The sequence below is a fragment of the Magnolia sinica genome, chromosome 6 (genome assembly GCF_029962835.1).
Source record: "Magnolia sinica isolate HGM2019 chromosome 6, MsV1, whole genome shotgun sequence".
NCBI classification, from domain to species: Eukaryota; Viridiplantae; Streptophyta; class Magnoliopsida; order Magnoliales; family Magnoliaceae; genus Magnolia; species Magnolia sinica.
In genome coordinates, this window is record NC_080578.1 from 16934339 (window position 1) to 16961063 (window position 26725).

At 39.4% G+C, this 26725-nt stretch overlaps 1 long non-coding RNA gene across 2 annotated transcripts; it reads left to right on the plus strand.

Moving 5' to 3' along the window:
• Positions 1-6620: 6620 nt before the first annotated feature.
• On the plus strand, positions 6621-26498 carry LOC131248414 (uncharacterized). Of its 2 annotated transcripts, none has more exons than XR_009172227.1 (4): positions 6621-7162; positions 24453-24553; positions 25418-25687; positions 25958-26498. It is a non-coding gene; the product is annotated as an uncharacterized LOC131248414 (long non-coding RNA). The 2 variants fall into 2 exon arrangements; XR_009172226.1 differs by having other exon boundaries at positions 26253-26498.
• Positions 26499-26725: the final 227 nt, after the last annotated feature.

Consider the following 26725-nt stretch of genomic DNA (forward strand, 5'->3'; position numbering starts at 1 on the left):
ACTATCCCCACTGTTTTCTGTGGTGGGTCCACTACAGATTTTTATCTGCCTCATTCTTTAGCTCATGCCTTAAAATGATATTTCAATATGGATGAACAGTGTGGATGAAACACATACATCATAGTGGGGCCCACAGAACTTGGTGACATCACTACAGTAGTGGACTCGCTACTCAACTTGTCAGTATCTAATCCGCGTCCATGGATGAATGCCTCACTTGCCTACGGCCTCGCAGGGGATATTCTGATCTGTCGTTTTGAACTGCGATGGGATGTTCTGGTGCCCAATTAGGTGGATCTGATCCGTCCTTTTTTTGGATTGGGACAGGATGTTCTGTTGCCGTGAGAGGTCGACCGTGATCTTTTGGCTCTTGGGTCCCATTTGATGGCCTTTGGTTGAAATTGCGTTAATCGAAGTCATCAACTCCTGTTGATTTTTCTGTGAGGACTACGGCGCATGCATGAATTAAACCGAGTCGAGCAGTGCCAGACTCAGTTCGGCCAGTAGCTGACCTAGCTCGAAATTGGTTCGGTTCGGTCCTCAAGCTTGATTGGCTAGCCCGACTGGCTTTGCTCAACGGCTCAGGCTCACTCAAACCAGTGACATTTTCTCAAAACATATAAAGTGCACCTTCAACTTCTCATCATATGTAAAACAACAGTAGCAATTTACATGTATTTCATCAAACACTTGATAAACAACATAAAAAATCAAAATAAGATGGGAGATTTATAATGATTTTTTTGTTGGTAATAATTTGTTTTGTATCCAAATCTTTCTCATCACTAACCAATCTTGCAGAAAATGTACGCACCCAAAACAGCAATTCATTGAGTCATTTCATCAAACGCTTGGTAAACAACATCAATATCAAAATAATAAAGCCATCAAACTGATTCGATCCGAGTTGATTTGAGCTCAGATAATCTCAAACTTGACTCAAAATTTTTTCGAGCTCCAAAACTTAAATTGAAAAATTTTCAAGCTCTGAACATCAACTCGACTCGGCTTGAATACAGTTTCGAACTAAGTCAAATCGAGCTTTTTTGAGTCGAGTCGAGCAAGTTAACCGAGCTAACTTAGTTCATGTTCAGCTCTGGTGAAGACCCTGTTGGGGATTTGTGCTGCGGAATCACACAGATCTAGATCTAGGATAGCAATTCAATAGTAACAAGCAATTACAGAAGAACACAATATTTTTAACGTGGAAAATCCTTGTAGGAAAAAATCACGGCACAAAGCAACAGAAATCCACTATGAAATAGAAATTACAAGAGAAAGGACTTACCCGATTCGAACAACCTCGAATCTCACCCTTGCTACACCCTTTGATAACCCTAAAACCTTTTAGAAAACTTTTGAATAGTTTTTCATCATTTAGAAAAGCCCTAGGGACACCTATTTATAATTTTAGGAAACTCCCTTCCGCATCCTTGTTGCAAAAGGACTCAAATCCGCAATTCGCACAAAATCGCGGAACGAATCTGCGTAACCACGACTGATCATGCTAATTACACGACTGGTCGAGGGACCCCTAAGACCGGTCAAGCAATCCCCACGACCGGTCGAGCAGCCCGGACACAAAAAGGTGAGCTCGCTAAACTTTGAGTCGAGCGGGTCACGACCAGTCGAGACGACCCCTATGACCGGTCGAGCAATCCCTACGACCGGTCGAAGGCAGTGAAGACTTTTCTCACAATAATCTCCACCAAGTCTTTAACCTTCAACCGTGTAGCTCTTTGATCTCTTCTCTTATCTCTTCATCACATCATAGCTTCAATCGATGCTTCTTGTGCACACTCTGTCCTTCTTTTACGCCATCGCCAAGCCCAGAGAAGTTGCACAGAACTTGAACTTCTCTGTAGGAACGACCTTGGTGAGCATGTCTGCTGGATTCACGCTGGCGTGAATCTTTTCCAATGTGACGCCTCCTTCCTCAAGCACGTGTCAGATAAAGTGGTGACAAACATCAATGTGTTTAGTACGTGAGTGATAAACATAATTTTTAGTCAAATTGATAACGCTCTCACTATCACAGTTAACCATGTGGCCTCCTGCTGAAGTCCCAATTGATTTATCATGCCTCTAAGCCAAACACCTTTAAAAGCTTCCGTCATTATCATATATTCAGCTTCGGTCGTGGGAGCCACCACGGACTGAAGCTTCGATATCCAACTGATTGCTCCACCCATTAGTACAAACGAGTATCCTGAAGTAGACTTCTTGGAATCTATACTGCCTGCGTAGTCAGAATCCACATACCCAACCAACTTTGTCCCTGTTTTCTCAAAAGTTAAGACTTAGTCTTTTGTACCTCGAATATATCGAAATAGCCATTTCACTGCCTCCCAATGTTGCTTACCAAGGTTTGACATGTATCTGCTCACAACACCGACTACCTGTAAAATATCCGGTCTCGTACAAACCATGACATACATTAAATTGCCAACCGCATTTGAATAGGGCAAATGAGACATAACCTGCTTTTCCTCATTGGATTTAGGACATTGTTACGAGGAAAGCTTGAAGTGAGTCGCGTGGGGAACGCTTTCCGACTTTGCCTGATCCATCCTATACTTGATCAATACATTTTCAAGGTATTCTACTTGTGACAACCAAAGCCTGCTCCTCTTCCTGTTTCTATGAATATCTATACCGAGAACCCTCTTTGCAGCCCCCAGATCTTTCATCTCGAATGTCTCTGATAACTGAGTCTTCAGTACGTTAATTTCAGACATATCATGACAAACAATCAACATATCATCAACATACATTACTAGGATAATGAATTTTCCATCACTCAGTGTCTTGTAATGGACACAGTGATCGTATTCACTCCGAGTAAATTTCTGACTCACCATGAAATAATCAAATTTTTTATACCACTGCTTAGGCGACTGTTTCAGGCCGTACAACGACCTCATTAACCTGCAAACCTTTTTCTGTCCCTTTAATTTCGTAGCCCTCTGGTTGCTTCATGTAGATCTGCTCTTCCAATTCCTCATGTAAGAATGCAGTCTTCACATCTATCTGTTCTATCTCGATATCGTATTGGGCAACCAGTGCCAACATAAATCTGATAGATACCTGCTTAACCACCGGCACGAACATCTTTGTGAAGTCGATTCCTTCTCTTTGAGCATAACCCTTCGCTACCAACCTTGCTTTGTATCTATCATATTTCTTTTTGAATAGCCACTTGCATCCGATCGCTTTTCGGTCCATAGGAAGCTCTACTAGCTCCCATGTGTGATTTTTGTGCAACGAGTCCATCTCATCATTTTGCATTAGGCTCATCAAGAGCCCCTTGAATAGTAGATGGGTCTCCCTCATCTGTAATGAGGGCATATGCAATATTAGAGTCGTCCCTATTCTTGCCGGTAACCTACGATAACGCGATGGGTTCCTTCTCACAGGTGGCTGCTCCACCTGACCCTGTACCTCTGTCTTCGTATCTGTCTCTACTTGTGTATCGTCTGTATCAATCTGGATGTCTACGATCACCTTTTCCGGTTCCTCTTGCTCCTTTTGATCATTCTTGTGAAATAGAGAGCTTTCATCGAATTTGACGTCACGGCTAGTGATGACCTTGTCGAATAACCTGTAACCTTTCACACCATGCCAACAAAGATATACTTTTTGGCCTTATGGTCTAGCTTATCTCTCTCAACTGACGGTACATGAGAGTAAGTCTCACAACCAAATATGCATAGATCTGAGTAGTCGATTTCTGACCACTCCATACTTCCTCTGGGATTTTACGTTCAATTACCATTGAAGGAGATCGGTTCACCAAATAGCGAGCCATGTTAACGGCCTCAGTCCATAGGTCTTTGCCCAACGCAGCATTACTTAACATGCATTTGACCCTCTCCAGGAGAGTCCGATTCATTCGCTCAGCCACACCATTTTGCTCGGGCATGTGGCATATTGTGTTGTGCCTGATGATCCTTTCATGCTTGCAATAATCATTAAACTTGGTGGAAGTAAATTCTCCACCATTAATAGCCTTAAAACCTTTATTTTTCGCCCTGGCTGTTTTTCTACCATTGCCTTATATTGCTTGAATAAGGTAAAAACTTTAGATTTACATTTCATGAAGTAAACCTAAACTTTCCTGGAGTAGTTGTCAATGAATGAAATAAACCATGACGACTTCCTAATGGAAACTTCTGGCGATGACCCCTATACGTCAGAGTGCACATAATCAAGCACTCCCTTACAAACATATTTTTCATATTTAAAAGACAGTCTACATTATTTACCATATATACAATGCTCGCATATATCTAAATTAGAATTTTTAAAGACTGAAATCAAACACCGATTAGAAAATACCTTCATGCCCCACTCACTCATGTGGCTCAGACAAGTATGCCACATACGTAGAGACGTGGAGTCTGCAATAGCTGCTGCCGCTCTACCTGCCGAAGTGCTCCCAATCGACCTGTAAAGGTTTCCATGCCTCCGCGCTCTCATAACCACGAGTGCCCTTTTGAAACTTTAGGGACATCGTCAATACCGGTAAACTTGCACCCTATAGCCTCGAGTGCACCGAGAGAAATCAGACTTTTCTTCATCTCAGGAACATGCCTGACGTCAATCAAGGTATGCTCCATCCCATCAAACATCAAACATCTTGATACTCACTGTGTCAATAGCCACAACATTACAGGCATTGTCATTCCCCATAAACACCCGTCTACTATCGCATGCATTATAACTGACGAACCAACTCCGATGAGGAGTCATGTGATAAGATGCTTCTATGTCAAGTATCCACTCGTCTTTATGATTGTCGTGTAAGTGACTAATCATGGAAACAGACAGAACATCACCACCACTTGATTCTTTATCAGATGTGACCACATTGGCCTCCTTGGAAGAAGCCGTTGAATTTTCTTTCTTCATTTTAGGATTTCTACAATCCTTCTTCATGTGTCTAGACAACCCACAATTTCAACACTTTAGTTTTCATTTGCCCTTGCCCTTAGATTTGAATATAGGTCTTGAGGATCCTGTTTCTCTCTCAAAATCTCTGCCCCTCGTAATCAGTGCATCGGAAGATGCCCCCATGTCACCATTTAACTTTTTCATAGCCTTTTCTTGAAGGGCTGAGATAACAGTGTCAACACTTAGGGTTTTATTTATGGTGTACATCATGTCCCTGAAAGACTCATATGATGCAGGAAGAGAATTCAACATTATATATGTCTGTTCTTCATTTTTGACTACTTCCTCCATATCCAGCAATTTACACGTCAATTTATTAAAGTTGCTGATATGGGCTTCTAGATCTCCACCATCTATCATCTTGAAGGTATAACATTGTAACTTCAAGTGTATGCGATTTTCAGAGGACTTCTTTGCATAGATGTTCTTTGGCTTCGCCCACAAACTAGTCATAGTTTTCTCCCTCAAAACATTATAGAGAACATCATCCGTGAGACATAAAAGGATAGAAGCTAAAGCATTATTATCAAGGTTTTCCCATCCATCATCTTTCATGGTAGATTTGCGCTCCTCAAGAGTCTTAATCTCGCCTTGTTTGGTTAACAGGCTAAGCATCTTAACCTTCCATAACTCAAAATTATTTTTGCCCGAGTACTTCTCAACATCAAACTTGCTATTTCCCATCATTACTAATCCTACAGATTCAGATCTGTGCCCTAAAGATTGCTTTGATACCACTTGTTGAGGATTTGTGCTGCAGAATTACACATACCTAGATCTAGGATAATAATTCAATAGTAATAAGCATTCACAGAATAACACAATGTTTTTAATGTGAAAAACCCTTTGCAGGAAAAAACTACGGCACAAAGCGACAGAAATCTACTATGAAATAGAAATTATAAGAGAAAAAACTTACCCGATTCGAACAACTTCGAATCTCACCCTTGCTACACCTTTTGATAACCCTAGAACCCTTTAGAAAGCTTTTGAATAATTTTTCATCATTTAGAAAAGCCTCAAGGACACCTATTTATGGTTTTAGGAAACTCCCTTCTGCATCTTTGTTGCGAAAGGACTCAAATCCGTAATCCGCACAAAATCGCGGAATGAATCTGCGTAATCACGACTGGTCGTGTCGATTACACAACTGGTCGAGGGACGCCTACGACCGGTCGAGCAATCCCCACGACTGGTCGAGCAGCCTGAACGCCAAAATGTGAGCTATTTGAACTTTGAGTCGAGCGGGTCACGATCGGTCGAGATGACCCCTACGACCGGTCAAGCAATCCCTACGACCGGTCCAAGGCGATGAAGACTTTTCTGATAACAAACCCTTCATGGACCAGACCTGCTGAATGGGTGGTCTAGACCCACCTTTTAGAATTTTAATTTTTTTTTCATTCCCTCTCTCTAACCTAGTCCTACATGTTCATCAAATGCAGCCCACCAATGACAACCAAGCATTTAAAAAGAAAAAATAAACTTGAGTAAGCTGCCCAAAAATTCTGTTTAATTTTTTAATTATCTATTATATTTTCATGTATTTGTTTAAATATGAATTATGGCCCTGCCAAACGACCCCATGATGTTTCTTTCTTTGGATCTACCTCATTTTTTGACCTAGGTCCCAACATGATATGGCAAAACAAACGAATGAGGTCGATTTCCCACCAACAATACCGACGGTCCACCTAACTCACCGTCGCAGGAAGTGAGCTATGCATACGGCTCATGTTTTTGTCATGTCGTAAAAGGAACTCGCAAAACGGATCGAGGTATGGATCCAACCCAGGGAGCTTAGGGCCGGAGGAATCCGTTGCAGCCGGAGCTGCAGGCAACCCGCGTCGAAAGCTGCAAAGCATAATCTGTCTCTATTCCTTACAAACTGCTAGTATCGAACATTAGAGAAGAATCCTTACCCTCTTCGTTTTCTACAAGAACTAGGGTTTCTCTCAAATGGCCGCTCGAATGATCTCCTTTCGATCGTTTTCAACCACCTTCTTACCATCCAATCCTCGAAAGCCGGCGAAGCCGGTTCTCTTTCACTGGTTTGGAATCTCAATCCAGACCGTTCGATAAGTCTATTGCTCGGACACGTTGATTCGCTCCACTCACTGAGCCAGAACCCTCTGGTTCGAAGAAGTCTCAGTGACTGAAGCTCGTCTCATGGAGATCTTCGTATTGGGTGACCATTTTCCTTATCCATGTAAGTGGTAGACTTATTCCATTTGGTTTAGTATTGGATGTGTTTGCTGAATTTTGATGATTGACCATTTCGTCGTTTTAGCTGTCCATCTGATGGCCAGAAAATGGATTGTTAGATTGTGTTTGGACGCCAGACATTTTTTAATTTTTCATTACATCTGCAGCAGGCGTGCATTTGTCGGGAAAGCTAGCCTTTCACTTATTTTTACAAACTAGTTGGAGTTGATGGACTTCATCTGACATGTGCTCATACGTGCCACATTCTATAATCCAAACTGTTTATAATAAAACTCGTCATCACAGAAATGCACCTTGATGAAATTTCGGGCCGGTTGGATGCCTGGGTGGACCACAATCTTAGGTTCATCCCAGATGTTGGTATGCCTTCAACAGGCGTTGATACCACCTATGATGCAACCAAATGGCTACACAAGCTGGTTGATTTAAGATCTGATCAATACTACCATTCAGATTGTCTTGATTGATGACCTGGACCAAATCAACTGTTTGATGATCAATTGGACGGGATCAATGGTCAACTTAAATTTTGGGGCCTATGGAATCAACTACATGGTCACAAATTTCATAACAGCTATTTATTTAATTAGTTTGTAGGATGAGATTAAGTCATGATTTAGTTAATAAATTTTCTTTTGTAATTTTGTCACTTTCTTGGTGGGTTACTTTTGGGGCACCAAACGATGTTGAAGGATATGAAATTGGTCTCGTTTGATAGCCTATCGAGTAAGCTTTCAAACGAGCCCAAGATCATGCAATTCCAGGGCGTTTGAGTTAGATATGGCCCATTTATATAAGGCCCATTAATGCAGGGGCATTTTCACACTGGGCTCGAGTGGGGTCGCTTGTGGGATGCAGGGGCACACTCGGGGTGGGTGACCCATGTGATTTGGGCCCATGGAGGAGGTCTCATGTTCGAGACTCTTTACCAGGGGTGATTAATGCGCGTTTCACACCGAGCTCGAGTGGGGTAGCCCGTGGGATGTGGGGACACACTCGGGGTGGGCGACCCATGTGATTTGGGGCCCATGAAGGGGGTTCGGCCGAGGTCCTAAACCCATGAGATGTAGGGCCTGGGTTATGAGATAAAGGGATTAATTCGCCATACTCTAACAGTTCGAGCTTTTAGAGCAAGTGGTTAATTGTCCTGCATCACCTATATAGTAATGATGAGATTAACGGGCAGCTGGGTCATTTTCTGTTATTAAGGCCTTTGTACTTGGTTTTAGTCTGTATGAGGCTAGGTTATGGAGGTTAAATGCATTATTATGATGATTTGAATGGAACTTCTTTGGTTTGTTGTTTCTTTACATTGGAAGAGGATTTGGTGTAGTTATTTATTTATTTATTTTTTATAAATGATCTCTAGCACTCAGCTAGAGGATTGTTGGGTTCTCTCCCACAACTTCTTGCTTCTTTTCTTTGATCTATTTGTATCCTCATTTGGGGTTTGCATTATCTTGTTGGGAGAAACGCATTAAGATGCATTTTTAGTGGTGCTCAAGCACGCCCTTATGGTTTTCCATTCAACATACGCATTTTCTTGTCTATGACCTGTCCATAGTGTGGCCCATGTACGGTTTGGATTGAGAAGTGTTATTTGTCTTTATCTTGAGCATGTGTGGTGATGAGTGGTCCCCTTTGGATGGTCCATTTCCTTTGCTTGGGTTCCATATGTTTTGGGTGAAGTTTTGGGCCCATGGCCTTAGTTTTGTAAGAGATTAAAGTAAGAGGGGCAATTTTATAATTAAACATTTTATTGTTAGTCCTAATATAATAATACAAGGGGTGGGGGCGTGAGAGCTCTTTAGTTGCTCTCTCCCTCGCTTTTCCTTTTCTCCAATCTCTCTTCTTCTCTTCTCCAATCTTCCCCTATAATTCTACATGTTATTAGAGCAATGTTGATTCGATATCTGTCTTTTCTCTCTTCATGAGGTCCTTCATTTTCTTTTGAAATTTCTCTTTTTGTCAAGGAGAAACACTAACGTGTTAGGGCAGATATAACCTAGCCATGTTTTCTCATTGTATCACCACCTGGCGGGTAGTGTAATAATGTTCAACAACGGCATCTAAAGTCCACTTTTATGCTCTACCCGTGCGATAGGTTAAAGTGAGTCATCTGTCATCTACAATTGGATGTACTGTCAGATTTGAAGATATAAGTTGTGCCTGAAGATCGATGATTCAGATCGAAAGAAAAAGCTATACGGATGGAAGCCAAAAAGGGTAGGTAATGATCTAGTTGATTATGTTATGCGTGTGTGACATTCAATGCAATTGAATTCTTTTCCCTAGTGTGCATTTGAAGTTCTTCTCCCTGTCAAGATGGATACTAGAAATGAATCAAGAACAATGTTATGTTTGCACCTAAGTCAATGCATTTCCCTATCATATCGACCGAACTAAATGGAACAAATTATTTATTGTGGATGATTGCTCTGGAATGACACGGCTATATACTTGTTGAAAGACTGTTCCAAGCTATTTACATGTTTTAAAGAATTTCATATGCAAATACGAACTCAATTAGATGCTAAAATATGTATTATGAGATCCGGCAATGCTAGAAAATATACGTTAAACCTCTTTCATTTGAAGGGAATATATGTTAAACCTCTTTCCTCCCATGGCATCATTCACCAAATGTCATGTGCACAAACACCTTAGCAAAATGGAGTTGTAGAGTGTGAGAATTGTCACTTACTTGAGGTTGCTAGAGCTTTGTTAAGTATGAATGTTCCAAAAGGTTTTGGAGTTATGCAGTTTTGACTGCATGCTATTTAATAAATAGGATGCTTTCATTAGTTTTAGGTGGGAAATCTCATTTTTCTATCGTATGTTCTCAATGTCAACCCTTCTATTCCTCATAGGGTTATTGGGTGTGTGCATTATGTATGTTAATTTGACTATGTTTTTGATATTAAAGCCAGAGCTATAAAATCTGTTATTCTGGGTTGCTTTCATACTCAACGAAGTTGTAAGTGTTACAATCCAATCACTCGTAGGCGGTATGTTTTAGTTGATGGTACCTTTTTTTTAGAGTACTCTATATTTTTTTAAGGGAGGAAATCTTTGCAATATGAAGAAGGCTCTATCACTCTTCCTTTGGTCCAGGCACAACTTTGTTCGTTAAGTAAGTTCCTGGGCAACGTTTAGATCTTCCTCCCCTACAGGTCTACTTCCGATGTTCTAAGAAGGGTGATGGAGAGCATACCAACATGTCCTCTATCAATGAGGACACTCTATATGAAGATCCTTCTCTTGAGTCTTCACCAATGCTATCCAATGAGGAAGATCTGCCCATTACTCTCTGTAAGGGTATTCGTTCTTGTATCAACCATCTGATCTTTAATTTTGTTACTTTTGATGACTTATCTCTCTTTTTTTTTGATAGTTTGCTTTATCTCTATCATTTTTGTCTATTCCTAGTTCTTTCCAGGAAGCTCTTCACAGTGATGGATGGAAGCGTGCCATGGAGAAGAAATGCTTGCTCTTCATCAAAATCAAACTTGGATGTTAGTTTAGTTACGTGGAGGGAAACATGCAATAGTGTAGGGTGCAAATGGGTATATACCATCAAGTGCAATCCTAAGGGCTTGGTGGATTATTTAAAGGCACGACAGGTTGCAAAAGGATACACTCAGATGTTAGGGGTTGACTACTTTGAGACATTCTCTTCTGTGGCTAAGCTTCATTTCGTTCGTGTGGTGATCTCCGTTGCTGCCAATTTAGACTAGCCTCCATACCAACTTGATTGAAGAACTTATTTCTTCATGGTGATTTACTAGAAGAGGTGTATCTAGAGCAACTACTTGGCTTTGTTGAACAGGGAGAGTCTGATAAAGTTTGTCATTTGAAAAAGTCAATTTATGGGTTAAACCAATCTCCCCGTGCGTGGTTTGACAAATTTAGTAATGTGGTATTTCAGTTTGGAATGAAACACAGTCAGGCAAACCATTCTGTTTTTGTTCGTCAAAGCATGATTGACATTATCGGCTTAGTTGTATACGTGGACGAGATTATTGTTACTGGTGATGAGAGTATAGGTATCTCTGAGTTAAAGAAGTTCTTGCAGAAACACTTTTACATGAAGGATTTAGGTTATCTTTGATACTTTCTGGATATTGAGGTAGCAAGGTAAAAGATTGGAATTAACTTGTTATAGAGCAAGTATGTGATGGATTTGTTAGAAGGGACAAGTTTGTTGGGGGCTAAGCCAGTTGAAACTCCCATGGATACTAATGTGAAGCTGAGTATAGATGAAGGGGAACTGTTTGATGATATGGGGATATATTGTTGGCTTGTTGAAAATTCGATCTATTTGGCAATTACATGACAGGATATCACTTATCCAATCAGTGCAGTGAGTCAGTTTTTGTAGGCTTCTTGAGTGTCTCATATGGAGGTAGTGCTTCGCATACTTTAATACTCAAAGGGAGCCCCTAGTCATGGAATTCTTTACAAGCAAAATGGTCATCTTTGAATAGAAGGATATTTTGATCCAAATTGGGTTGGTTTCCTTCTAATAGGTGTTCGGCCACAACCTATAGGTTATTATACATTTGTGGGGGCAACTTGAGTATGTGGAAAAGCAAGAAGCAAAGCGTTGTTGTTTTATCAAGGGCAGAAGTAAGGTACAGGGTTGTGGCTCACGGAACATGCGAACCCATATGGTTGAAGATACTAATGTGTGAGTTCGGGTTTGTGGTGGATATACTAATGAGGTTATACTGTGATAAATGTTTTAAGTATCGACGATATCAGTTGTATATCCCATGATATATCTTGTATCCCACCCGTGCGATACGAAACACACAAATAGTAGGATATATCCCACATGTTCGATCCGTTGAACATTTTTTGATTTTTGATCCTTTTTTTCCCCCTTGTAAATCATGTTAAATCAATGTCAAATTGTTACAAATCCATGATTTTTCATGTTTTGCGCAGCTACAATTTTGATATTTGGAGGAGATGGGCCAAGTTGTAGAAAATTGAAAATAAAAATAAAAATTCAATTTCTCGCAAATTTGTTGCAATCTGTGTCCAAACATAAAATCAAACTTGTATGTAACTTGATATAGTGATTCTTCTTTTGCTTTGAATTTATTGTGTTTTCACACGTCTTCTTACATTTATAAATTATATAAATAGACTTCGAATATACTTGCATCAATTCAGTTAGACAGCACATAGATTAGGACCCCATACAAAGAAAACTTATTATATGTACTTATTTTTTGTAATGCTTTGATTTATAGGTGTGTATTGATGTCTTTTTTAACAATCGCCGAAGTTCCATTGAAAAATTCGACCAATTTCTCAATGTTTCCCCATGTTTCCAACAACAGTGATACATTACGTGATACAACCGATATATCCCATGCGATAACCGATACGTATCCGTATCCCAAGGGTCCGATACGTAATGCGATACTGATATTTCGAACACTGACTGTGATAAGCAGGTTGTATCTCAACATTGCCATCAATCCAATTTATCATGAGAGAATCAAACACATTAATGTTGATTTTCACTTCATTTGGGAAAAGGTGGCTAATAAGGAAATATGTATGCCGTACATAAAGTCATAAGATCTGAGTGGTAGACATGTTTATGAAGGCTCTTGGTCGTACTCATCTGGATTGGTTCTTTGTCAAGCTGGGCATTCATGGTATATATGCTCCGGCTTGAGGTGGAGTGTTATTTGTCCTTATCTTGAGCACATGTGGGCCACATGTGATGATGGGTGGTCCCCTTTGGGTGGTCTACTTATGCTTGGGTTCCATATGTTATGGGTTAAGTTTTAGGGCCATAGGCTTTTGTTCAGTTAGGGATTAAGTAAGAGCAATTTTGTAATTAAACATAATTATTATTAGCCTTGATCTAATAATACAAGGGTTGGGGGCATGAGAGCTCTTTAGTTGCTCTCTCCCTCACTTTTCCTTTTCTTCCATCTCTCGTCTTCTCTTCTCCAATCTTCTCCCTACGATTCTACAAGTATGGATACCATCTGTATAGTTGTTACGTCCATGTTTATGGATCATCATACCTACCATGCTCATGGATCATCATTCCTCGAACATTATATCTTCCCAATTCATCGACATGCCGACTTTTTTGCTAGAACTAGTGCTTAAGAGGGACCATAAATTAGAGGGCACGTGTAGGTATTATGTAATATGAAAATGGAGGTTTGCTATACCTTGATTCGTGTGGAGCACATAGTCTATCCACATTGAAACACTTCTACCCATATGGAAAGCATGAGAGAAATGAGCTTTTTGTTAGGTAGACCAAACTATTTAAACCTCGATATAGAAAAAGAAAAACCAACACAAACAAGGGAAGAAAATACCTTAAGCCATTGTTGTAAAGAGGAGAAAGCAACAACCCTTAAGTGTAAAAGCAACAACACCACACTTGGTTTTGGGAGAGTTTTGTGTAAAGTCAACACCACATTTGGTTTTGGGTGGGTTATCAAATTGTGAGAAGGCATAAACAGGGCATGGGTGGTCTCTAAATAAGAATGTATGGCAGGCATGGAGAAGATATGAGTGGTAAGGCTCAATGCGGATAGGGCGGATTTGCGAGGCAGTTGGCCCATTTGGGTTTAGGAATGGTTGGTAGCTCGTGAGGTTGCATCGGATAGGTGTGGTAGAGCTAGTGAGTGCAAGGTTGCGTCAAGTAAGGGCATCAGAGAGCCAACATGAGCAGGGTTGACTGAGGTTGATGGAGGGTGGTGAGCTGAGGATTGACCAAGTTTGTGTTTACTAGTCCGAACGACAATGTTATTGACAACCAGTGATTGTGTAGGCAGTTACGACCAACATCTATCAGCACTTTCTTCTTTTACGGCAAGCAAGAAGATCAATTACTAACCAAAGAGGCCAAAAGGCAAAAGATTACAAGTTAAAATAACGAAAGGCAACGACAAAAAACACGGCCCTCAAGAGACAAACAGAGCAAAAAGGAAGGTACAAGCAAGGCATTATGTAATGGTATTGGCCGACAAGCTAGCTGATATGATTCTAGTTGTATCAGACGATACAACCTTGCAACAACCAAAAAACTTTAATGGTGAAAAAATCTAAAAAATTAGTGGTAACATTCTAAAAAATGTGAGGATTCCAAATATGCATTCTTTTTTGTGTTTTGGGCATATATTTGATGGTGTAATGGCCCATTCCTTCATAAGAATGTTGTATGTCTGGCAGTGTTAGCTTGACATGCTGAAAGTCGACCAAATAGACCCCAATTGAACACAAATCAAGCATGATTCAGTGGACTAGGACTTGTGGCATATAAATACAACAAAAAGAAGATGGAAAATGAAAGAAAGTGACGGTTTACCCCTTTCTCCGTGATAACCCAAAATGGTCCCCTTCACTTTGATTCATCCAATTCTACTCAAATTTTGTGTCTTGATCTTCAAAAATAGTTCATAACGTAGGCCTATATGTAGTTTAAAATTAGTTTATAAGCTTCTTTCATGGTTGTAATAAAAAAAGAAATGGAAAAATGAGAGAACTTGAAAAAAAAAAAACAAAATGGGCCCTTTATAATTGTATTGGCTTGTAATGGCTCTATTAGCGATGTAATGGTGCTGATACGGGCCAGTATGGTCCCTTTTTCCTAATGGATTGATTAACCCCGTATCACATAACAATGGTGTCTGTTTTTGACCAATTTTTAATACCATGGGCACAAGCAAGAAAGAAAAGAGAATAAGAACTGCTGAATGTAGTTCCTAATTTCACTGTCAGGAAGCATTTTGAAAGATGTGCCAGCATTCATGTGATTTCTAATGTGAATAAGGTATTTTATTTTTTATTTTAAAAATTTTTAAATCTCTTTGGACATGTTTAGATGAACGTGAGAGATATTGGAGCACAAATTAGCAGCGCAACACACATTTAGCTGAAAATTTCACCAGGAATAGTTTGGGTTTTGTATAACAATCGGAGTATAGGATATGTATGTACAATATTTTGTTAAGATCTCTACAAATCTCCCACCTCTTCTGCACATTTTAGTTATTGACCATAACAACATTTTCCACAATGTAGTTTCTTTTGAGTTACATGGTATTAGATCCTTGATTTAGCCCTGATCATGATCTTCCATCATCTCCTTTTCACTATCATCATCATTGATGATGGTTCGTCAATTTCTGCTTAAAGTTTTTTATTTGAGTCATGGGAAAGAGTTTGAGTTAGTGTAGAAGTCGTTTACTATTTTGAGAAAGTTTTCTATTTCAGGAAAGTTATAAATTTAGGTTTAAGACTTATATAAGTCATAAAGAGGGCTTTATAGATAAACTTTCATCAATAGTATCAATTTTATTTATTGCTTTAAGAAATTTTCTCTTTTTCTTGTGGATTCAAGGGCTACACTTGAGAAGAAGACGATGACCTCTTCTCATTCTCCATATGCCCATTATGTTATTTGGTATTAGTGTGAGATCTTTCCTTGGATCAATGGCTTCCAATAATGGACTAGGCACCAACAGAAGCATGCTTAACACAACCCATAGCGTAAAGGCATTCGAGCCGCGTCTAAACTAAATTGATGGGTAAGGGCCCATACTCTCTCTTCTGTAGATATGCTATCCTTCCGGCTATGGTATCGGGGAAGGGAAGTGAGATCTACCGATTGATTTGATATTAGATGAGTGGCCGTACTATGATCATTCGGGAGCACACTTTGGAGCCCCACGCGCTACGTCCTATAAACGGTGCTTCGGGGAATTAAGCATTATCAAAGGCGGAGTTCGAGGTCTTTAAACAAACAGTTCTATGATTAGTGCAGGAGATAAAATCGTTGATTGTTCATTTGATTGCCATGACCATCGAAGGGACTCACAGTCAGTCAGTTTATAGTCAAGCAATCATGCCAAACTGTATTCTATAAACCTACGAAGGTGAGGCTAATGCGGGGAACTAGATGCTTTTCAACCAATTAAATATTGATTGAGTGCCTATTGAAGATGAAGAAGAAAAGTGGACCTATGTGAATGGAGTGCCTCTTGACAAATCCATCTTTGAAATAGTTGATGAGTCCATTGGTGGATCAACTAATGGATTCATGGTTGGATTAGAAAAGGTTCCAATTGAATCGGAACGTTAGTTGATGGATGGATCGACAAAAGGGAACGATGGACAAATATGGAGGGCCTCATTCAAATGGTGATGTTGTCAGACCAACACGGATGGCTTCATCATACATGACATTGAGTACCACATCTATTTTTCCTGCTGGCTTGTGAGGCTCTTAGCAGTGCCTTGATTCAGAAGTCTTAATTATGATGAGCCCATATGCTTCTGCTTCCATGACACGAGATCTTCTCAGACAAATCATCGACGGTGTGCTCCACAAGTATATGAGCGTGAACTCAAGATGAGTGTCATTTATTAAGCGCCTGTCTTATGGAGCTCAATGCAGTGCATCCCCACTTCCCACTTAAACAACAAGATATTGCATTTCCTGGCTGTTGTTAAACAATGGCACAACAAGATAGCTTAGCGACTGATTGCTTGCTGGAGAGTACTCACTCCAGCCTATGGGTGAGTCCAAAGTAGAACAAGTTCAATGTTGCTTGATCCGCTTGTCATAAGCCATGACCCAGAGGCCAACGACACTGGCTATGGTCGTATACACCAAGGACTGGTTATCAAGTTACGTGGTGCTTAATAGGCTCTCTTGTGGGACACTTCTACATGATAATATAGTTGCAACAACCTTATCGACTAAAGCTTAGAACGTTCAAGTGCTCTTCAAGAGTATTACCTAGACGAGCCTATTGCATTGGAGGTTATAAAGCTCCTGCCTGATATTTCACAAGACAGTGATGAGCTAGCGTAAGCACAACTTCATTATTTTACGTGAAGTAGGTACTAAGAGGAGCCTACCTTCAACTCTAGTTACCAAACTGGTGGCAAATGCTCATGGGTTAAGTACTGTTGGATGATATGATCGCTAGCACCATGTGTCTCATAGAGCATCACTGATGCTCAAAGGCTATCCCTTTAAAGCATCTCGCTGGATGGGATGTTTTCAACTGCTCATAATAGTTTCCCTCGAAATGTCATTAAAGGCTGTCATCCAGCCTTCTGGAAATTGCTTCGAGAATAAACATCTCCTTAAAAGCACCGGGGGTGTGTCATGCAATACATCACACGCCTGTTAAGGCTGCACCTTCTACTCTTCTATGCGGGACTAAAAGCATTTTTCATGGCTTTGAATGTAATAAAAACCCAGAACGATAGAATACTTAATAAAACCCTTTCGACTACATGCATTTTCTTCTCTTTTTTGTGGATGTGACAATGTTATGAATGTCTATGGATGTGGATGTGAATGTCTATGCAATACTAATACCAATGGAAATCGATGTCAACACATTCACCGCCCATGTAATCACCTAATCTGCAATCACTTAATTCGTTTTTTGCCTGGACCACCACCTGCCACCGTGGGTGCTGGGAATGTGCCATTTTTGTGCAAATCTTTTCAACCCTGCTGTATTTGTGCATCTGGAAGGGTTTCTGAAACCCATTTTCTGTTTTCATTTGAAGAGTTGTTAATTACTCTTTTGAGTTGTATTTTATCTTATTTTTCTCGTGTGCAGTGGTCAACGTATTAGTATCGCTACATGTTTTACTTGCTGGGGATATGGAAACAATATCGATATTGTCGATAACCGGAAATGTAGGGAAAAGTGGGGAAAATAGTGGATTTTTTCAGCGAAACTTTAGGAGATGCTAAAATACACATATTTGCATATTTAGGAATAAAAAAATTGCAAAAATAAGAAGAAGCATACATAATAAGTTTCCATTTAATGGGAGGCCTAAAAACATGTGTTGTTATAAGAAATCAGTCCAATCATTCCATCCATCCCATCCATCCATCCCACCTTCCATCAAAACATCGATCGATATTTTAGAATGTTGACAACACATGGTATTTTGCCGAGAAATCGTCGACAACTAAAAAGGAAATGAAAGATTGTAGTCTTGATATCACCCATATTGCGATAACAATAACATTGTGATATTATCGTCAACAAATTGAACACTGCATACAACCATGCACCTATTAAAAATTTGAAATGGAAATTTTTTTAATAAACAATTTTTTGGCTATTTCGATACATTGGCAATATTATCGAAATATTGCTGATACATTGGTGATACAAGTGACACCTGGAATTTACACACAAAAATATTGGCGATATCGATACAGTGGCAATACAAGCGACACTTGGAATTTACACTATCGAGAATATTGGCGACACTTACCGAATACCGATACATTGCCGATACCTGGAATTTCTGATACTACCGGTGTTATCAGTATCTCTAACAGTGTTGTCGGTATCGCCAAGCTGGAGATACGGTTAATATTGGGGATATTTTGATAATATCGGGGATACTTCGAACAATGCTTGCTTGTATCCTATTTGGTACACATTTGATACACATTCCGGCATCCACTGTTTGAATTGTTCTCACTTCTCTGTTGAGGTGCTATGCACACATCTGTCGGCACCTTGTTGGTTATGACTCTTCCTTTATTGATCACTACCTAATCGATCAGCCCGCCCATGGGTGCATTTGTTACCTTAAGTTGTGCACTTTCAACCCTTTTCTTATGATACTGTAGGAGTGCATGTGAGTTGTGCACCTGAAGCTCTTAGCCTAATTTGCTGTGTTATCACCATTCTTAGATTTGACCTATTCCTATGCTGGATTCTAACTGGACCTGTTGCTTGATACACTTTCAATTGGAACTAGTGTCATCACTAGTTTGTTGTCGGAACATTCTAGAGCCACTAGAAGAGCAATGGTTGAAATCTCAGCCATCGTAAGTGTGTATCTAATATCCATCAAGAGGAGAAATGGTTGAAATCCCAACCGCCGGAAGTTCTCCCCTAGATCATTCGCTAGTCATTGGCATTGTTGTCAAAATCCTACTATTTACGATTTAAATTGAATTTTAATCAAAACGATTTGAATCCAACTTTGAATCCCTATTTGGATGAATCCTACGATTTTCGATTCAACTCCTGATTTACGAATCAAATTATATTTGTTCTCTTCTTTTTTAAATCTTATTGGCTTCCATTGCATGTTTTTAAATTTGTGGGGGCTTTAAGAATCTTTTAAAACATGTTAATTGTTTTATTTTATTCTTTATAAGAGATGAGATGGTGGATCTTATCTTTAACCTTAAATTGTAGAGCTTTATTTATTTTTTATTATTTTTATTTTTATAATGATTTCTTACCTCTTAACTGGTTGAAACAACAAATTGATCTATGACTCATCGGGAACCTTTTATGGATGACTGCAATCATATTTACCTATATGTTAGTAATGGTGTTTAGGATTTGACTTCAGCTTAAAGACGTATACTTTTTTTTTTTCCCCACATGCCTTAAATTCAAATTCTGTTTTACTAGAGTTTGATCATGTGATTTTAAACTCAAAGCTTTATTTGATTCTCTATGTAAAATGAAAACTTACATAAGTTTTTTTTAAGGCCTCGTTAGGAACTTGCACTTCATGATTTTGACTTTAAAACATGACAGCATTTATTCTTTTGAGGAAACATTATTTTGAAGTCCATTGAGTTAGTTATAGGTTCTCAATTGATGATGTCATGATATGTTACTTTCATAGTGCATATTGATGGAAAATGAATAATTGATGTATTTTCTTAGTTTCTTTTTCTGTTTTATTTGTAAGTTATTCAATTTTTTTCTTCTGATTTTTAAGAAAATAAAAAAAATCTTATGATTTAGGATAAGTTTTGCAATATGATTTGATTCAGGCCCCACTACGATTTGCAATGCGATAAACGATTATGATAACCTTGGTCATTGGAAGTGCCAATGGTTCACATCCCTGAAGTCACTGAAACCATGTATATTCATCCTGTGGTGCACCATATACGTGAAGATGACAATTGCAACTCTGCCCACTCAGTTCATTCTACTTGCCACTACTTGTACCTGTGTGGATTTTTCCTCTTATTTTTACACTAGTTGTCTCTCTGCCATTTGAACATAAATTGTTCTTTCCACCACCTTGAGTTTGAGGGACGGTGTTGGAATATAGGATTTGTCTGCACAGATGTACATGTACAGCTGTACGTACTATAGATGAGCACAAGATGGATATATGTATATCTGCTAAGATCTTTTGAGATCCGTACAGATGTCCCACCTCTTCTATATATTCTGGTGATTCTCAATGACATAAAGATATAACAACATTTTCCATAATGTAGAGTCATGCCTATACTCTCCTTTGACAGAACTTCGAGCTTGATGTTTTGATTGCAAGTAGCTGCTGCAATGGAAAAGATTTTTGGCCGCACATCAAGGATAGCTTCAGTCTCAGAGATTTGATTGCAGTTTTGAGCAGCATCCCAAATGATACTGAATGATTCAAATAGGGCCCAATGAAAAACTCGCCAGATTTGCAATTGGAGATAAGTGTTGGGATGAGTATTTGATTTTCCAAATGGGAGGGGCTGCTGAGACGAGTGCCTAGAAAACATTAGGAAGATCCCATTTTGTTGAAGGGCTGAAGGCATTGCTGCAATGGTGTTTGCTGGGCAGATGAAAATTGCACGATAGCGGATATCATGAAGGATGTTCTGGAGGACAAATTCTTTGGAGCTCATTTTCTGCTGGAAATACGCTGATTTCTTTCATGCCGTATATACCAAGCTAATGTGCAGAAAGCTAGCATCACCATTAACATAGGTTGTTAACCAAGTTATCAATATCAGTAACAATGCTATATTGTGGATGCCTCTGCATGTTGAATTTTGCGAGGATTTGCTCCCAAATCCATGAAGTGCACGGACAATTTCTGAATAGATGTCTCAATGACTTCATATCTGATTGCAGAGGACACATTGCTTATCTTGAGTGATTCCCATTCTAGCCAGCAAATCTATTGTTTTAAACTAACCACACAAAATGGACCAGGTGGTAACAGACTGCTTATGAATGTCCTTTGAAGCATATAAGAGGGGCCCATATAACTTGCGGCTGAGATCTTCTGATGGAAGAGACGGCTGAGGAATGTGAGAAAGCACCTTCAGGATTAGCAGTCTAACCAATCCCGGTGTGGCACAAGATTAATGTCAAGAATCTGCATCTATCTTCTCCGCTTTGGATGCTCAAGGGGTGGTAGTGGTAGCATTTTCCGAACATGTTGCTGAAGAGATCTGTCTGGATCTTACACATCGTTGCATAGACAAACATTCTTGGTGTTCTTGTAGTCACCATTTTAGACGTTCTTAACTATGACCATCCGTGAGGTTTTGCTTGCTACTACACAGTTGAAGTTTACAATTTCACATCAAAGTTTTTAACAGTTTAAATTCCACTCCAGACATCCTTTAAGAGTGATCATTTTGTGTTGAAGTTAAAACCCTCATTTTCATATAGGAGCACCTTGTTGGAATGCCCAATGAATTGCAACTTCTATCCTGATTCCTAAGAAGCTTGGCTGGGAGTAACTTCCTTTTACAGCTGGTTACTTTCTATTTTCCCTTTTGTAATGCTTATGAATTTTTCTTGACTAGTGCATTTCTAGAACCCTCCTAGCTAACAGGAGAGCTTGGTTAAGTAGAGAGTGGCTACCACAGATGATCTTTGCCCCATTCTTGTAGGGATTCAGAACATAGTGGTTTGTGAAACCCCTGTTCAAACCAGCCCTATCCTAGTGGTTTGTGAAAACCCTGTTCAAACCATCCCTATCCTTTTAGTAAGAAAATGTTTACTCAATTGAAAGGCTTCAAGTGTTAGCCAACTTCTTGCAAGTTGCAAGAGTTGCTCAGGATAAGTGTTGTCAAAATCCTACGATTTTGGTCGAATCTTAAGCAAAATGATTTGAATCCCAACCTTGAATCCCTTTTATACGAATCCTAAGATTCAAATTATACTTGTTCTCTTCTATTTTTAGCTTCACTTGGCTTTCATTTTATGTTTTAAATTGGTGGGGGCTTTATGAATCGTTTAGAAAAGGTAAATTATTTTACTTGTACTTTATAAGAGATTAAATGATATATATTCTTTTCAACATTTAATCATGTAGTTTTTTTTTTTTTCCTTCTTAACTGGTTGAAACAACCAATTGATGTATGACTTGTAATGTTTTTATGGATGGTTACGATCATGTTGATTATATGTATTATGGAATGGTGTTTAGAAATCAAAATATCTTTTTTTTTTGTCGGTCTACAGAATCAAAGGCCGCTTTTTCACTGCGCTTTTATCTTCAAGAAAGGTAACAAGAACACAAATTATTAAAGGACCCTTGTATGTTTTTTAAGGGAAATTTCTTAAAAGAAAGAAAAGAAAAAAGGAATAAGAATCCTTAAATACTATGACATGGTATTATGATGTAGAGTTTAGTCTCCCACGAACACAACGCGGCATGGACTCAGTGTTCATGGTAGTAGATTGTTTCTCCAAGATGGTGCACTTTATCTCATGCAAAAAGACTCTCGATGCAACTCACGTGACAAATCTATTCTTCAGGGAGGTCATATGACTACACGGGGTCCCCAAGACCATTACTTCTGATTGTGACACGAAGTTCATTAGCCACTTTTGACAGACTTTGTGGACTTGATTTGATACACTACTTCAATTTAGCAGCGCCTACCACCCACAGACTGATGGGCAGATCGAGGTTATGAATCGCACATTGGGAAAACTTCTTCGCTATATTTCAGGAGAAAAACCGAAGCAGTGAGATTTGGCTTTGTCTCAAGCAGAGTTTGCATTCAACAATATGGTGAACAGCTCGACAGGGAAATCACCGTTCTAGATTATCTACGGATGAGTGCCTTGCCACACATTTGACTTGGTCCCTCTGCCCAAGCTCCCAGGCACGAGCATTGCAGCAGAACATACGGCAGACAGGATCATGGTCATCCATGTAGAAGTGCAGACCAAACTACATGCCTCTAACGAGAAGTACAAAGAACAAGCGGACAAGCATTGGTGACAAAAAGTGTTCGAGGTGAGCGACTGCGTTATGGTCCATTTGCGCAAAGAGAGATTTCCGACCGGGACGTGCAATAAGTTGAAGAATAAGAAGATTAGACCCGTCCTAGTCATCCGAAAGATCAATGACAACGCTTATGTTGTTGATCTCCCAAATGACATGGTGATCTCACGGACTTTCAACGCTGCGGACCTGACCGAATATCATGAATCAGAGCAGGACGGGAACTTGAGGAAGAATTCTTTTGAAGTGGAGGGGACTGATGTAGAGTAGGTCGCGGACAGTTTCATGGCCAAGATGGATTAGAAAAGGCCTGGTCGATGACAAAAGTGATCCGGACCGTCAGACCTTAGATCGGGCATATCTCACAATCTGGAATGAGTTATTGTTCACTCCCCAAGTATAGGGTTGTGATGTAGTAATAAACTCGGTGAGACCGAGGTCGAAAGTCGGGTTGCCCACATGCAGGATTTACAAAATTCCATCATATCGATGGTCGAATTCCATATTTAATTCCATTTTTACTATAAATAGCAAGTTTTAGTTTGATTATAACTCTTCTTCTGTTGGGCTTAGGACTTGTGTCCAACATGAAAAGTGCTTAGAATAATTAGGAGAATAACGTGGTTAAGCTATATAGAAAACTTACTATAAAAAGTAAATTTACTATTTATAGTAAATTACGAATTTCTAGGAGTTTTAGTTATAGTTTGCTTCTGATTTCTCTCTTATTGCTTGGGATCTCTATTTAAAGGGTTGTGAACTCGTTTACTTGATTCATTAATCAATTTCGAATTTATTAGAATTTATTTATATTTTTCTTGCTTTCTTTCCTCGTGGATTCGAGAAGTCTCTGTGAGGAGTCCAGAGAAGCTCCGTGGATTCGGAGTAGTTATCCTTGAGGAAGACGGTGATCGACCTCATCACGTTCATCCCTGCGTCATATTACTTGGTGCACATTGATGGCAAAAGGAAGATTAATGAGTTTTTTTTTTTTTTTTTTTTTAAATTTTTAATTTTTAAATTTAAAGCCAATTGATAATTTAATATTTTTTTAAAGAAAATTGGACAAAAATCGTAAGATTTATGATACGATTTGTGATTCGATACGATTCAACGCCTAAACGATTTGTGATACAATAACGATTTTGACAACATTGCTTAGGACATACATCAGCCTGCTCTCATTTTGAAGGTTATCCTAATGAAATCAAGGATTTCTTGCATTTTTACAGGTTTGTTGCAGTGTTGCACCCTCTGGGCGTCTGTCTATGCTAGACCTACAAAGTGCCGACTCACAGTGCTCAGAATCCACTGGTGACTTAGTATTCACAAGGTAAACCCAATTAGGAAAAAATTGTCATTTCTAACATTTAACATTAACAGAGTCAGCCACTTGGCTAATAGTATCCCTCTCTTCTTCTTCTTCTTCTTGTTGTTGTTGAAGGGAGTGGAGTAGATGCGGCCGTGGCCTCCCCCAAGAAGTTACTGCCTTTACTGTGGAGCCCGCCTAGACTTATGTATTCTATATCCATGCTCTCCATCCGTTTTGCCAGATCATTTTAAGGTATGAGCCCCAAAAATGAAGTAGATCCAAATCTCAGGTGGACCATACCATAGGAATAAACTTCATCCAAAACTTCCGTGGTATGGTCCACCTGAGATTTGGATCTGCCTCATTTTTGAGCTCATGCCCTAAACTGAACCGGTAAAATGGATGGATGGATTGGATATAGAATACATACATCAAGGTGGGCCCCACATTAAGGGCCGCACCTAATCCACTCCCCTTCCTGAATGTATGATGAACTCAGGCAAAGGGCCAGGCACTATACAAGTGGCACACCTGTTCCTCAATCTAAACCGTCTAAATCATGGGAACCATTGTGGATGTCGCATGATCCAAAAATGACACGAACATGGGATCCTGTCTAATTGGTGGCCATAATGGAGAATTAAAATGAAGTCAATGGTTCAAATTCAACAAACAAATTTCCATTAATTTGAGGTCAGGATCACACACTCAATCTGAATTTTGGGACTATGCTGCACAATGTGAAGTGGGGCCCAAGTTTTGGTCTTTGTGCATGCATATGCATGCCCATATCATACTCTAGAATGTCAATATGTTTCTTACAGAGGGTAAGTTTTCTCCTCCACCTAACCATTTGATGTGATTCTCATTTTTATTTGTTTGCAGATGAATGGAGATGCTGTTAGCATCCAGGTAGAGCGTGAAAGAAAAAGTTGAAATGCACATTGCTTATTACCTTGGAATTCTTTTGAACAATTGCTTAATTCTATTTCAGATTCATGGGGAAGTTTGTAACTCAGGAATTTGCTCTACATTCAAAGGTGCATTTTGCCAATACCACAGAGAGGGTGCTTATGTTGAAACTGGAAGCTCCAATGGAGGCATATACAGACGAGTAAGATGACTCAATGCACAAACCCTTTTTCTCTGTACATGGTAATCACTGATCCCTATTTGTTTAAATATCATCAGAAAAATCTCACCAAAAATAAACATCAAATATATTTATTTAATTTTATTTTGAATTAATAAATGTTTTTAAAATTAAATATTTATTATCTAATAAATTGTTTAAACTTTTTATTAATTTTTGAGTTAACTTTAATAATTTCCTGATAAAAATGCGATATCTTAATATCTACCAATATTTTGAAAATCTCTTGATAATATATTCTTTAGTTTATTTTTCTTGAAAACTGTTGCGAGATTTTCAAAATCTGGGATGTGTCACACTGCTAAGGTGAGGCTAGAAGTAGAACACTTGCTGACGAACTGCTAACAGATGCACACAGAAAACTAGCAAGCACAAGGCAGCAAGTCTTTATTGTCGATGGAGATCAGCAGGGAGCATCATCCCCTCTTCATTCTCACTACATTGTTCACGAAAGTGGAAGTGCGATAGTAAAGATGAATTTGTTATTGGGGGACAGTATTCGACGGCCTCGCTGAAAGTCAATCAGTGCTTCCCATGTTCTAACATGAGGTTGATTTGGCATTTCAGATGGCAGGGGAAGGTTTGTGAAGGGAGGAGTGCCAGAAAAAGGATGACTAGGAGGCATTTGATCTAAGGGCTGTCAAAGGGGCTAACAGCTCTGTTTCAGTGTTATATCTTCTTCTTGTGAAAAGATGAAATTGATTATTAAGGGTGGGAATTGGGAATAGTATGTGTGCTTTGATTTATGAGCGCTTGCATTTGGGGATGTGATTCTTGGTTCAGTCCATTCCATCATCATCATCATTGCTATAATAGGCCTTGTGCTATTTTGGGGGTGGGCTTACGGATAGCTTGGCAAAAGGCCAAAGGACCGCCTGCCTACCTGACATCGACTCTGCTCCTCTTCTTGGGCTTGGGACTGCCGACGATGACCCTTTTACTGTTGTAATTTATTTTTTTTAGATATGCAAACTTTTTCTTTACGTGGAGGGAGAAAGGGAGGGATGGAGGTGGTCTGCCATGCAAGCAAACATGGGGTG